This window comes from Mus musculus, chromosome 12 (assembly GCF_000001635.26).
Source record: "Mus musculus strain C57BL/6J chromosome 12, GRCm38.p6 C57BL/6J".
Classification (NCBI taxonomy): Eukaryota; Metazoa; Chordata; class Mammalia; order Rodentia; family Muridae; genus Mus; species Mus musculus.
The window spans coordinates 18,194,963-18,209,760 of NC_000078.6; positions in this window are offsets into that span (position 1 = coordinate 18,194,963).

The window sequence follows — 14,798 nt, forward strand, 5'->3', positions numbered from 1 at the left end:
ACTGCTGTTAATTCTGCTAATTGAGCTGAGAGGCCAGGAGTCTTTATGATTACCTGTTGATTATTTATAAGAAATCCAGCTCGCCCTTTAGAGGAACCATCAGTAAACACCACAACAGCATTGTGTAAGGATTGTAAAGAGGTCATATTAGGAAATATCAACTCATGTACACTCAAAATTTTTATCAACCTATCTTGAGGGTAGTGGCTCTCTATAGTTCCTTTAAACCCTATTTGAGCAAGCAACCAATCTGTACTGTGCTGTTTCAGCCAAGTGTCTTGACTTACGTTATAAGGCTGAAAAATAATATCTGGCTCTTTGCCAAAAATATGTTAGTGCCTGCATCCTTCCAAGGATAATCATCTGAGCTACTGCTTCATAATATGGCAAGATATTATGTTTAGGAGAAATCCTGGAATGTATCCACATTAGAGGAAACTTTTGCTGTAACAATCCTGTAGGCACATGGATTGTATTAAAAATTAACAGATGTAAAGGCAAAGAGTAATCTATATAAGTGACAAGTTGCTCTTCAATAGCTTTTTCCACTTGTTGTAAGGCCAGCAATCCTTCTGAGGTTATAGATCTAGGGGAGGTAGGATCAGAACTCCCTTTAAGAATATCAAATGAATGTTTCAACTCCCTTATAGTAAGCTTTAAATAGGGGCAAAGCCAATTAATATCACCTAACAATTTTTGAAAATCATTCAAAGTCCTTAAGTTGTCTCTGTGAATAACTATCTTCTGGGGAAAAACAGTTTGATTAGTAAGTCTAAAGCCCAAATAATTATAAGGATCCTGAGTTTGTATCTTTTCAGGAGCTATCTGTAATCCTTTCTCAGCTAAAGCTGAGAATGGCTCCTGGGGACGGAAGCCCAGGTTGTAAAGGTCCTATAGATACCATGGTCTCATTAACTTTTCTTAAATCTTGTAACAATCTCCATTTACCAGATTTTTTTTCTTGATAATGAAAATGGTGTATTCCAAGGGGACAGAGATTCTACTAAATGTCCTGCCTCTAGGTGCTCCTGCACTCGAGAAAAAGTGGCTTCTATTTTTTCTTTAAGTAAAGCCACTGCTCCACCCACACCGGAATATCATTAAGTCATTGAATTTTATCGGCATGGGATGCAGGCAAGATAGTGGCCATTACTGAAAATACTCCAAACCTCTTGTGTTAGAGTGAGGTTTAGGATCTTCAGAAGTCTTAATTCCTTGCCCCTTCTTTTTTAGTCCATGTAGTGGCTATTCCTGGTTGTCAACTTGACAATATTTGGAATGAACTACAATCCGGAATTGGAAGGCTCACCAGTGACCCTTATCTGGAGGCTTGGAGATCCTTATTTGGATCTTGGTTTGAAGATTTTGAGCCATAGTGGCTATGGATTCCAGAAGATTGAATCTCCGAGTTTAAGGAACACACCTTTAATCTGGGCTACGCCTTTCATCTGGGATTAAAGGTGTGGTGGAACACACCTTTAATCTGGGCTACACCTTCTGCTGGAGACAATATAAGGACATTGGAAGAAGGGAGTCTAGCTCTTGCTCTTGCTCCTTCGCCTACTTGCTGCGTGAGACTGAGTAACTGCTAGATCCTTGGACTTCCATTCACAGCTGCGACTGAACAATTGTTGGGAATTGGGCTGCCGACTGTAAGTCATCAATAAATTCCTTTACTATCTAGAGACTGTCCATAAGTTCTGTGACTCTAGAGAACCCTGACTAATACAGAAGTTGGTACCAGGAGTGGTTCTAGAGTAACAGAAGTACAAGGATGAATCTTTTAAAATACTGGAATTGGCTTGTTGATCCACCAGCACTTTCAACTATTGAAACCTCTCCAGATTCTCTCCCTCCTGGGAGCTCAGAGAATTTTGAAGACCCATGGTTGAAACTATATTCCGAACTTAAAGAAGCTAATGCCCTTGATTTTCTTAATGAATTAGGTGATTCAGTGCACAAAGCTTTCTACAAGATGGGGAAAAAATCGGAAAATGATTTTACTGGCTGGCTGCTCTTAGTATCTGTGGAAAGAATGATGAATGAAAGGAAGGAGTTGTGTGATAAAATCGAAAGGCTCCAGACACAAGTAAACGATCTAAAAGTTGCTAAGTGTGTCCTTGAAGAAAATCTTCTCTCTTGTAGCAACAGAGCTCAAGTTGCAGAAAATCAAACAGAAACTCTCATTGTAAGGTTGGCTGAACTGCAGCGAAAATTCAAGTCTCAGCCTCAGAGTGTGTCGACAGTTAAAGTAAGGGCTCTAATTGGCAAAGAATGGGATCCTACAACATGGGAAAGGGATGTGTGGGAAGACCATGTTGAAGCTGAGAATTTTGAATCTTCAGATTCTCAAGGGTTTGCCCCACCTGAGGAAGTAGTACCCTCAGCCCCACCCCTTGAAATAATGCCTTCGCCACATGAGGAAATTAATTTTGCAGAGTCTGATAAACCAGCAATGACTTTCACTACTGATGTTTCTCAAGGCCCACCAATAGTTTCTTCTAGACCTGTAACCAGACTCAAAGCAAAACAGGCTCCTAGAGGGGAGGTAGAAAGTGTAGTCCATGAGGAAATTCGCTACACTACTAAGGAGCTTAATGAGTTTGCTAATTCATTCAAGCAGAAACCTGGTGAATATGTGTGGGAATGGATTTTAAGGGTGTGGGATAAGGGTGGAAGGAACATAAGACTCGAGCAGGCTGAGTTTATTGACATGGGTCCTCTGAGTAGAGATTCTAGGTTTAATACGGAAGCTCGCATAGTTAAAAAAGGAGTCAAAAGTTTGTTTGAATGGTTGGATGAGGTGTTTATCAAAAGATGGCCTACCAGAAATGACTTGGAGATGCCTGATATTCCGTGGCTTAGTGTTGATGAAGGGATTTTAAGACTTAGGGAAATTGCAATGCTAGAGTGGATATATTGTGTAAAGCATAATTGTCCACAATGGGAAGGTCCAGAAGATATGCCTTTCACCAGCTCTATAAGACGCAAATTGGAGAGAGGGGCACCAGCACATTTGAAGGGTTTTGTTCTTTCCCTTTTCCTTGTGCCAGATCTTAGCATTGGAGATGCTTCTGCTCAATTAGATGAATTAAATTCACTGGGTTTAGTTGGATTCTGAGGTAACAAGGGCCAGGTGGCAGCATTGAATCGCCGGAGACAAGGTGATTCTAGTTATTATAATGGACACCGTAGACAAAAGAATGTTTATAATAACATACCCAGTAATGGTCAGCACAGGAGAGATGAAATTTATAATGGCATGACTCGGTTGGACCTTTGGTACTGGCTAATCAATCATGGTGTTTCCAGGAATGAAATACATAGGAAGCCTACTGCATATTTGTTTGATCTGTATAAGCAGAAAAATTCTCAAACAAATGAAAGAAAGGCTACATTAGATCGTGGTAAACAGCAATCTCGGCCAGTGAATCAATTTCCAGACTTGAGACAGTTTGCAGATCCAGAACCCCTTGAATGAAGGGGTGGCCAGGTTCCGCTGAGGAAGGATCTTGATAAGACACTCAAAGGTTTTGCTGTTACCCTTTCTCCAGTTCTTCCCCAGAGGGACCTACGGCCTTTTACAAGGGTAACTGTACACTGGGGAAAAGGAAATAATCAGACTTTTCGGGGTCTGCTGGATACTGGTTCTGAGTTGACACTGATCCCAGGGGATCCCAAGAAACATTGTGGCCCTCCAGTTAAAGTAGGGGCTTATGGAGGGCAGGTGATTAATGGAGTTTTGACTGATGTCCGACACACAGTAGGTCCAGTAGGTCCCCGGACACATCCTGTGGTGATTTCCCCAGTTCCAGAATGTATAATTGGGATAGATATACTCAGAAATTGGCAGAATTCTCATATTGGTTCCCTGAACTGTAAAGTGAGGGCTATTATGGTTGGAAAGGCCAAATGGAAGCCTTTAGAGTTGCCTCTGCCAAAGAAAATAGTGAATCAAAAACAGTATCGTATTCCTGGAGGCATTGCAGAAATTACTGCCACTATCAAGGACTTGAAAGATGCAGGGGTGGTGGTTCCCACCACATCTTCGTTTAACTCTCCTATCTGGCCAGTGCAGAAAACAGATGGATCATGGAGAATGACAGTTGATTATCGAAAACTAAATCAGGTAGTAACTCCAATTGCAGCTGCTGTACCAGATGTAGTTTCGTTACTTGAGCAAATTGACACATCTCCGGGCACCTGGTATGCGGCTATTGATCTGGCAAATGCCTTCTTCTCAGTACCTGTCCATAAGGACCACCAGAAGCAATTTGCTTTCAGTTGGCAAGGCCAACAGTATACCTTCACAGTTTTGCCTCAAGGATATATTAACTGTCCTGCCCTGTGTCATAATTTAGTTAGAAGGGATCTTGATCGTTTGGATCTTCCACAAAATATCACATTGGTGCACTATATTGATGACATTATGCTGATTGGACCAAGTGAGCAGGAAGTAGCAACCACTTTGGACTCATTGGTAACATATATGCGTATCAGAGGATGGGAAATAAATCCAATCAAAATTCAAAGACCATCTACTTCAGTGAAATTCTTAGGAGTCCAGTGGTGTGGAGCATGCAGAGATATTCCTTCTATGGTGAAAGATAAGTTATTGCACCTGGCCCCTCCTACAACCAAGAAAGAAGCACAACGTTTAGTGGGTCTATTTGGATTCTGGAGACAACACATCCCTCACTTGGGTGTGTTACTTAGGCCTATTTACCAAGTGACTCAGAAAGCTGCTAACTTTGTGTGGGGCCTGGAACAGGAGAAGGCCCTTCAACAGGTCCAGGCTGCTGTGCAGGCTGCTCTACCACTTGGACCATATGACCCAGCAGACCCGATGGTACTTGCGGTGTCTGTGGCTGATAGAGATGCTGTTTGGAGCCTTTGGCAGGCCCCTGTAGGGGAATCACAGAAAAGACCTTTGGGATTTTGGAGCAAAGCTCTACCATCATCTGCAGACAACTATTCTCCCTTTGAAAAACAGCTCTTGGCCTGCTATTGGGCCTTAGTGGAAACTGAACGTTTGACAATAGGACACCAAGTTACTATGCGACCTGATCATGAGCTGGGTACTATCAGACCCTGCAAGTCATAAAGTGGGACGCGCACAGCAGCAGTCTATTATCAAATGGAAGTGGTATATACGTGATCGGGCCAGAGCAGGTCCTGAAGGCACAAGCAAGTTACATGAAGAAGTTGCTCAAATGCCTATGGTTTCTACTCCTGTTACAATGCCATCTGCTGCCAAGCATGCACCTATAGCCTCATGGGGTGTTCCCTATGATCAACTGACCGAAGAGGAGAAGACTAGAGCCTGGTTTACTGATGGCTCTGCACGTTATGCAGGCACCACCCAGAAGTGGACAGCTGCAGCATTACAACCCCTTTCTGGGACAACCTTGAAAGACACAGGTGAAGGGAAATCTTCACAGTGGGCAGAACTTCGGGCAGTACACATGGTATTACAGTTTGTTTGCAAGAAGAAATGGCCAGATGTATGATTATTCACTGACTCATGGGCTGTAGCCAATGGATTGGCTGGATGGTCAGGCACTTGGAAAGATCACAATTGGAAAATTGGTGAGAAAGACATCTGGGGAAGAAGTATGTGGATAGATCTCTCCAAATGGGCAAAGGATGTGAAGATATTTGTGTCCCATGTAAATGCTCACCAAAAGGTGACTTCAGCCGAGGAGGAGTTCAATAATCAAGTGGATAAGATGACCCATTCTGTGGACAGTCAGCCTCTCTCCCCAGCCATCCCTGTCATTGCTCAATGGGCACATGAACAAAGTGGCCATGGTGGTCGAGATGGAGGTTATGCTTGGGCTCAGCAACACGGGCTTCCACTCACCAAAGCTGACCTGGCTACAGCTGCTGCTGATTGCCAGATCTGCCAACAGCAGAAACCAACATTGAGCCCCAGATATGGCACCATTCCTCGAGGTGACCAGCCAGCAACCTGGTGGCAGGTTGACTATATTGGACCACTTCCTTCGTGGAAAGGACAGCGTTTTGTTCTTACTGGAGTAGATACTTATTCTGGTTATGGATTTGCCTTTCCTGCACGTAATGCTTCTGCTAAAACCACCGTTAACGGACTGACAGAATGCCTTATCTATCATCATGGTATTCCACACAGTATTGCTTCTGACCAAGGAACTCATTTCACAGCCAGAGAAGTACGACAGTGGGCCCACGATCATGGAATTCACTGGTCTTACCACATTCCCCATCATCCTGAAGCAGCTGGTCTGATAGAAAGATGGAATGGCCTTTTGAAGACGCAGTTACAGCGCCAATTAGGTGGTAACAGCTTGGAAGGCTGGGGCAGAGTTCTTCAGAAGGCAGTATATGCTTTGAATCAGCGCTCGATATATGGTACAGTTTCACCCATAGCCAGGATTCATGGGTCCAGGAATCAAGGGGTGGAAAACGGAATAGTTCCACTTACTATCACTCCTAGTGACCCTCTAGGAAAATTTTTGCTTCCTGTCCCCATAACTCTAGGTTCTGCTGGCCTAGAAGTTTTGGCTCCAGAGAGGGGAGTGCTCCTACCAGGAGCTACAACAAACATTCCATTGAACTGGAAGCTCAGACTTCCCCCTGGTCATTTTGGGCTTTTAATGCCCTTAAACCAACAGGCTAAAAAAGGAATAACAGTGTTAGGAGGGGTGATAGATCCAGATTACCATGGGGAAATTGGATTACCTCTTCACAATGGTGGTAAGCAAGATTATGTCTGGAGTGTAGGAGATCCCTTAGGGCGTCTCTTAGTACTACCATGTCCTGTGATTAAAGTCAATGGGAAACTACAACAGCCTAATCCAAGCAGGATGACAAAGGATGCAGACCCATCAGGAATGAAGGTATGGGTCAATCCTCCAGGAAAAGAGTCAAGACCTGCTGAGGTGCTGGCTGAAGGTGAAGGAAATACAGAATGGGTAGTAGAGGAAGGTAGTTATAAATACCAATTAAGGCCATGTAACCAGTTGCAGAAACGAGGATTATAAGTAATATGAATGCCCATTGTAAATTTACTAATGCGTTTGCGATTGTGGGAGGAATAGTTATATCATGTTAGGCGTATTTACAACCTTGTTATTGTTTCATGTGAACATGAGATATTATTTGTGTCAAGTTGACAAGGGGTGGATTGTAGTGGCTATTCCTGGTTGTCAACTTGACAATATTTGGAATGAACTACAATCCGGAATTGGAAGGCTCACCAGTGACCCTTATCTGGAGGCTTGGAGATCCTTATTTGGATCTTGGTTTGAAGATTTTTGAGCCATAGTGGCTATGGATTCCAGAAGATTGAATCTCCGAGTTTAAGGAACACACCTTTAATCTGGGCTACGCCTTTCATCTGGGATTAAAGGTGTGGTGGAACACACCTTTAATCTGGGCTACACCTTCTGCTGGAGACAATATAAGGACATTGGAAGAAGGGAGTCTAGCTCTTGCTCTTGCTCCTTCGCCTACTTGCTGCGTGAGACTGAGTAACTGCTAGATCCTTGGACTTCCATTCACAGCTGCGACTGAACAATTGTTGGGAATTGGGCTGCCGACTGTAAGTCATCAATAAATTCCTTTACTATCTAGAGACTGTCCATAAGTTCTGTGACTCTAGAGAACCCTGACTAATACAGTCCATGACCAGGCAAAAGTCCCTGTCTAAGCATCTGCTTAATCACCATCTCATTAGGACTGTACATTATAACGCCCATCTGTGACAAGAGATCTCTTCCCCATAGAGTTACAGGCAAATTTGACATAACATACGGCTGAATTTGTCCTGATTTATCTTCCCCATCTGTCCAGGTTAGCAATTTGGAGCTTCGTTTTGGGTTACTAGCATAACCAATTCCTTGAAGGTGAGTAAGTGTATCAGTCAAAGGCCAAGTTGAGGGCCAATCCTGTTCTCTAATAATTGTTACATCAGCTCCAGTATCTATCAATCCTTCAAAGCTTTTTCCATTAAATGTCAATTTAAGGTTAGGTCTCTGATTAGTAATAGATTGAACCCAATTCACATCAGAGGAGTCAAAAGCACCTTGTCCTCTCTCATTCTTAACAAATCTGGATGGTGTTGGATGTAGAGGAATTAAAACAAGTTGAACAATTCTTTGATTAGCGGGTACAGTTATAACACCATGAGGGGAATCAGCTATGATTTTAATTTCTCCTTCATAATCATTATTTATAACACCTGGATAAATCTGCAGACCTTTTACGATAGAACTGCTTTGTCCTAAAAGAAATCCACAAGTTTCTACAGGTAGAGGTCCAAAGACTCCGGTAGGCAGAGTTTGGTCTCCTATTTCTGGGGTTAATACTTCATGGGTGGTGAAACAGAGGTCCAATCCTGCACCTCCTGGTTTTGCCCTGACAAGCTGAAAAACTGATCTCTTTGGCTGGGCAGCAAGTTCATGGCCCCATAAGCTGTTTTCTGTGAGTAAGGCGGGGTCTGGGGCTGGCCCAGCCTCTCGTTTCCCAGCAACGGACAGCCTAGAGTACCTAGCTTGGATTTGCACACCTTAGCCCAATGGTTGCCTTTCCTGCACTGGGGACAAATTCCTAGTGCACGGCCTGCTTGCCCACTCTTGGCACCTTTTTTCTTAGCACTACCACTTTTAAAATGACCCAAACTTCCACACTTAAAACATGCATTATTCTCTCGTTTCCATGAGAACATTGCTTGTACGGTACTCCCTTGCAAAGTGGCACCAAAAGCCAAGCCCTGATTATATGCTGGGTCGATCTCTGCACAAAGATGGACATATCCCGCTAAATCTGTTTGTCCTTTGTGTGGCTGGATAGTGCTGCAACACATTGCATTAGCGTTCTCATAAGCCAAATGCATAAAGGACTTCCTGTGTCTGATTTTCCAAGGATTCTACTAGCTGCTATTAATAACCTATCCATAAAGTTCTGGTACGGCTCATCAGGACTCTGCTGAATGCTGGCTAAACTCCCACCAACATCCCCTCTAACAGTAACTGTCCCTGGGCATGGCGGGCAGCCGCTACAATCTGTGTGGACACTCCAACGGGAAACCAATCTGATTAGCCTGGCCCTCATACAGACCATCTCCAAGAAGCATGTTACTATCCCAGTCTGGATTACTGGTCTGATCATTTAAAGCAGCAGGTTTCTTACTGGCTTCTCACCATTTAGAATCCCAAAGTAAGAAATCTCCTCCTGACAGGGTAGCCTTACATAGTCTTCCAATCTAGGGGGCTTAAGTGTGACTCCGTGACCATATCCAGTAATGCTTGTGTGAAAGGGGCTGAAGAACCGTATTGTACAACAGCTGTTTTTAACTCCTTTATCAACTTGAAATCCAAAGTCTGGTAATGTCTGACTCTAGTGTCTTGCTGGTCAATTACTTCCATGACAGGAAAGGCTAGCAGATCAGATGTATTCTGTCCTCTCCCATGAGCCTGACTCACAGCTCTTCCTAGTGGCACTTGGTACATTTCAGAAGAGTTACTCCTCCCTGTATCTGACATTCTTTTTAGCTCCCAAAGCTCATTAGTCAGTTTCTGCAGCCTAACTTCAAACTCTAATTTGCTTAGTTGCGTGTCCCTATGAGTAGCATGTCCCACGGTAGAGGGTATAGGTGGAGCGGGAGACTTGCAAGGAGGCCAATCCTCTTCAAAATATTTGGCAGCTCCTTTTTCTTAGGGATCTTCTTTGTCTAAAATTAGCTCATCATCAGAGTCTCTATATCTATCAAATTTAGAATTGAGAGGACCCTTTTCTGTGAAGACCCTCTCTGAAAGGTGCTCTTCCTGAGATTCATCAAGCTCTGGCTGGGTACTATCTAACCCCTGTGAGATCACCTTTTCAATAGCATCTTTTATGAGTGCCTAGAGGCAAAGTGTGAAATTATCTGCCTGAGTGATTTTCAAGGCTTTTCCAATTTTCACCCAGGTTCTGATATCTAAACTGTCTTCTTCCTTGAACCATGGTCAATAAGAATCTATCCTATCTAAAAGATTTTCTAACAATTGTACTTCAATTCCTACTCCTCTTGCTCAAAGCAACTCTTGAAAACTGAGGACAATCGCCTGATTCATTTCTTTTTTTAAACCCTTTTCCTCTTGCCTGAGGCAGCATTTAAAAGCTGTGAACAACAGCCTGATCAGTTCCTAGTTCCAATAATTCTATTGCAGACCTAAGTGGATCCAGTGCTGGGTTAGCACCTAATCCAAACTTAGCCCGTATCTTTCCACACCTCTAGCAACCCCTTAAAAAATGAAGTTTTAAACTAGTGCTAGAATGTGTACCTGTTGCTTTGGCATCCGATACGATCCTTTTCTTTTTCTTCCCGTGGAGCTCCACATGAAACAGCGTTCCTTCAGAGTCTTCCTGAACTTCTACAGGTCCCAGTCTGGGCACCAGATTGTTGGGAGCCCTCCAGTGGCTCACATGGACTGGGTACACCTGAGTGGCAGGCCGGCGCTGAAAGAAAGGGAAACTAGGCAGACAAGAGAGAAATGGAGCCAAGACAATATTCTGATCAAGGTTCAAATGTTTAATGACAAATGCACTTAAGGGTGGGGGGTAGGCCCATTCCTGCCCATTCATTCTTGGAGCCTGGAACCAGGTGCAGGTGATGACGTGCAGGATAGGGCATAGTCTCCAGAATAGCTCTGGGGCCCCTCAGCAGGTAGCAGGATCTTGAAGAGGACCAGCGACTGTGGCTGAACAATTGAGTGATCTAGGGAGGAAGGCTCCACCCTAGGTAATCTCCTTAGTGACAGCAAGATCAAGGTCTGGCTCAGCTAGCTTCAGGCTGAGCAAAGGTTACACAACAAGTTCAGGATCACTTATTCAAATAATGGGGAATAAGAGTATGGATGGATGTGTCTGCCCAGTCATGAAGACCTCTCTCTCTCTCTCTTTCTCTCTCTCTCTCTGCCACCATGTGGTTGCTAGGATTGGAACTCGGGACCTTTGGTAGAGGAGTCAGTGCTCTTAATAACTGAGCCATCTCTCCAGCCTTGGGAGTCTTCTCAAATGGAGAACCCAAAGACACACAAGATGTGAGAGTACAGTGAGGGGCAGAAGTAAGAGCACAGAAATGGAGTGGCTGAGGCAGGAAAGTCATGAGTTCTAGGACAACCTGGACTCCATAGTGAGACCTCAAATCAAAAATCCAAGAGCAGAAACCAAGTCTGATCTCCCAGACCCACAAGGTGAAAGGGAAGAACCGACTCCCATAAGTTGTCCTCTGGCCTCCATCTGTGTTTACAACCCCAGCAGTCTGGGGACGTGAAAATCGCATCAGAAGTCCAAGGCCATTCCTAGCTACATACTGAGTTTGTGGCCAGCCAGGTTTCCATAGTGAGACCCCAACACAAAAACAATTCATGACAATTGTCATAGAAAGTACTAATTAAGACTTGGTGGTTAAGAGCCCTGGTGGCAATTACAGAACTTGAGTTCAATTCCCTAGCACCCACATATCAGCTCACAACTGTCTTTAACTCCTGTTCCAGGTGATCTGGCACCCTCACACAGACATACATACAAGCAAAACACCAATGCATGTGAAATAAATTTAGATAAACCTTTAAAAAGAAAAAGAAGAACGTATTCAAGGAAGAAGTTGTCTTGTGGCCAAACCCTAAGCTAGCCTTCTCCATGGGACCCCAAAACATCCACAGGATGTCTTGTTGGAAGTGAAGGTGCTAATCAGATTTCATAGCCTTAGGGACACTACCAGCACAACCGTAAGATTACAGTTCCACTGTCCATTTTCAAATCTAAAGATGAACTTCCTGTCAGGAAGCCAGGGCCATTCAAGCACCTGAAGGAAGCACCACCCAAAAGGGACAAAGTCTTGATGAGCCTTGCAGAATGTGGCTTTTGCACTTCTGTGGCTGTGGGTGAAGCTAACCCCAATCCACACCTTGCCCTATACCAAACCATGTAGCTAGACAGTGTTGGATACAGTGGTAGAAGAAGCCCAGAGAGGGAATGTCAAGGTGGGGAGGTGAAAGTTTGGAGGAAGTTTGGAAGCAAGATGGACTCCTGAGCCATCTTGGAGGTTCTAGCCAAACTCACCTGTTCTATTTCACTCAGTGGATTTTTAAGATTTATTTTATTATTTCAATTGTGGGCCTGTGTGTGAGAGAGAAAGACTACATGCATTTGCATATATGCATGCAGGTGCCTGTGGAGGCCCAGAGCAAGATATTGGATGTCCTAAGGCTGGAGTTACTGGCAGTTGTAAGCCCTGGTACATGGATGCTGGGAACCAAATTCTGATCCCAGCAAAAGTGGTACGTGCTCTAACCATTGAGCTTCTCTCCAGCTACACCTCATCCACTTTAAGCTTAGACCATGCCAAACTCAATGAAATGCACTCAGCACAGTGGGACAATTCTTACTAAAATGCCTTTGTACACACGGTTTCCGCATCTGGACTGCCCTTCCCGTTTGAATGGAAAACGCCTACTGACCCTGTGAAACCTTGTCTCTCTGTCTCATTTGTGTAGCCTTCCCTGTCCCCCATACTTCCTTCTTAGTCTTACTAGCTACCAGTCAGTAAGAACTATATATACCTTCCATTTGTTGGCTCTATTATGTTCCTTGTCGTTCACATAATTTTTAATGGCCATGCTGGCCTAATTAGGGTCAGATCATTAGTACTGTTTCCCACTATGTATTAAAAACACCAGTCTCCAAAAGTTTAAGTGGTCCAGTCATGATGGTTCACCCTTCCAATCCCAGCACTAGAGGAGCTAAGGCAGAAGAATCTCAAATTTGAGTCCATGTTTGCCTCCCCAGGAACGCCCTGTCTCATAGAATGAATGAAGAGGCCTAAGTAGCTTGTTCTAGGTCCAGTAACTGACAAGGGACAGACTCAGGATTCAAACCCTGTGCTGCCTGACCCAGAGCCCCTAGATACTGTCACCACTGCTTGGCTCTGTCCCCTTCCAAAGGGTGTGAGAAGCCTTGTCAGCTTCATCTCAGGGTCCCCTTGACTCCCAACTTCTCTACACTAGACCTCTTTTTTCTGGGAGCCATTGAAGTTGACTGAATTGTTCCTATTGAAAGGCCCAGGAACAGTCTAACAAGCCCAGATTCCAAGATATTCAAGAGCCACCCTATGGTGCAACACTGAACGTAAGCCCTAGATGGCAGTGGTGCACTACTCAATTGCTGCTTCTGCAGCCTGAAGGACTATTTTTCCCCTGGGTGAGTCTGGGGCTTCTGTTTACAGACCTCCAACATTAGAGTTCATGGATGGAAGAATTCATATGCTAGTGAGTGACTGAAAATATGTGGAGCAGAAAATTGATATCAAGAAGATACAGTGTTTCCCTCCCCCTTGCTTTGTGGGAGTTTACTTGCTAGGTTTCTCAGAGTCTGTCTCAGTAATGAAAGACCCCTCAAAGTGTAGAATTTAGCCAAAAAACAGAAGCACCCCCAATGGGGTCACTTGTGCACGGAGCTATGCTTTAAGATCATGACACGGAATTCAGAGTCACTCCAGCTTCAGCTGCAGCTGTTAAATGTTTCAACAAATCATGAAAGTGTATTTTCTTTGATTTAAGCTAAAATTAGCACAAGGCCCTGCAAAGCCTTCTAGACATGTAGCCTTTTCTGGTAAATGCAGCCTAGAAACTAGTCCATTGTGATTTCTAAGCTGGTTATTTACCACAGGATGGACCACAGGGGGAGGGTACTCAGAAGTGAGCCTGAGCAGAAAGCCGCCTAGACAAAGGGTACAGAGAGGAGGATGGGGCAGGAAGGAAGGGTGCAGAGCCGAGGATGGGGCAGGAAGGAAAGATGCAGAGCCGAGGATGGGGCAGGAAGGAATGATTCAGGGATGAGGATGGGCCAGGAAGGTTCATTATTAGGAGTCCCTACGGTCACCTCCCCACAGAATCTTCTCTGCAATTTTATAACCATAGGAAGAGCCATCAGTGATAGTGACAACACAGATCTACACATGCCCTGAAACTGTATCAGATACCATGCCCACAGCATGCACATGCCTGCACGTGCACACAAACATGATATGACAAAGCTGCGTTTAGGCATGAAGACTGGAATGCAGATCTCTAGAACCATGTAATAGCTGGGCAGGTATGGCAGTTACTTGTAATCCCAGCATCTGAGAGGCAGACGGGACATCCTCAGGGACAGCTGCTTGGCTAGCTTAGCTGGAATCAGCAAGCTATACTTCAGGAGACCTGGCCTCAATAAATACAGTGGAGAGTGGGGTAGGGAGACACCCAATGTCTACCTTGAGCTGCCCACACATGCACATGTGCCCATACATATGGAAACACACATGCACAGTGCATATGCATACACATGCAAAAACATTAAAATCAGAAATGTAAAGAAATCTGTAGGCCCCTGTGTCTGTGACCAGTCCATTCTTCTGCGCTCAGCTGAGGTTTGTAAATCCAGGCCTTTCCTCTGGAAAAGGTTTCCCCCAGCTTTCTCCAACTAGCTTGGCCTAAAGGAAACCCATCACTGCCTTGGTCCTGAATTCCAGGCCCACTCCATGCTAGAAACTGGGGTCCTCCTTAGCATCTCCTTCTATGTCCACTTAAAACAATGATTCTTAACCTTCCTAATGCTGTGACCCTTTAATACAGTTTCTCATGTTGTGGTGACCTCCAGCCAAAAAATTATTATTTAACTTGCTACTTCATAACTGTAATTTTGCTGCTATCATGAATTCTAATATAAATATTTTTGAGAGAGAGGGGTGCCAAAAAGGTCATAATCCTCAGGTTGAGAACTGATATATCTGC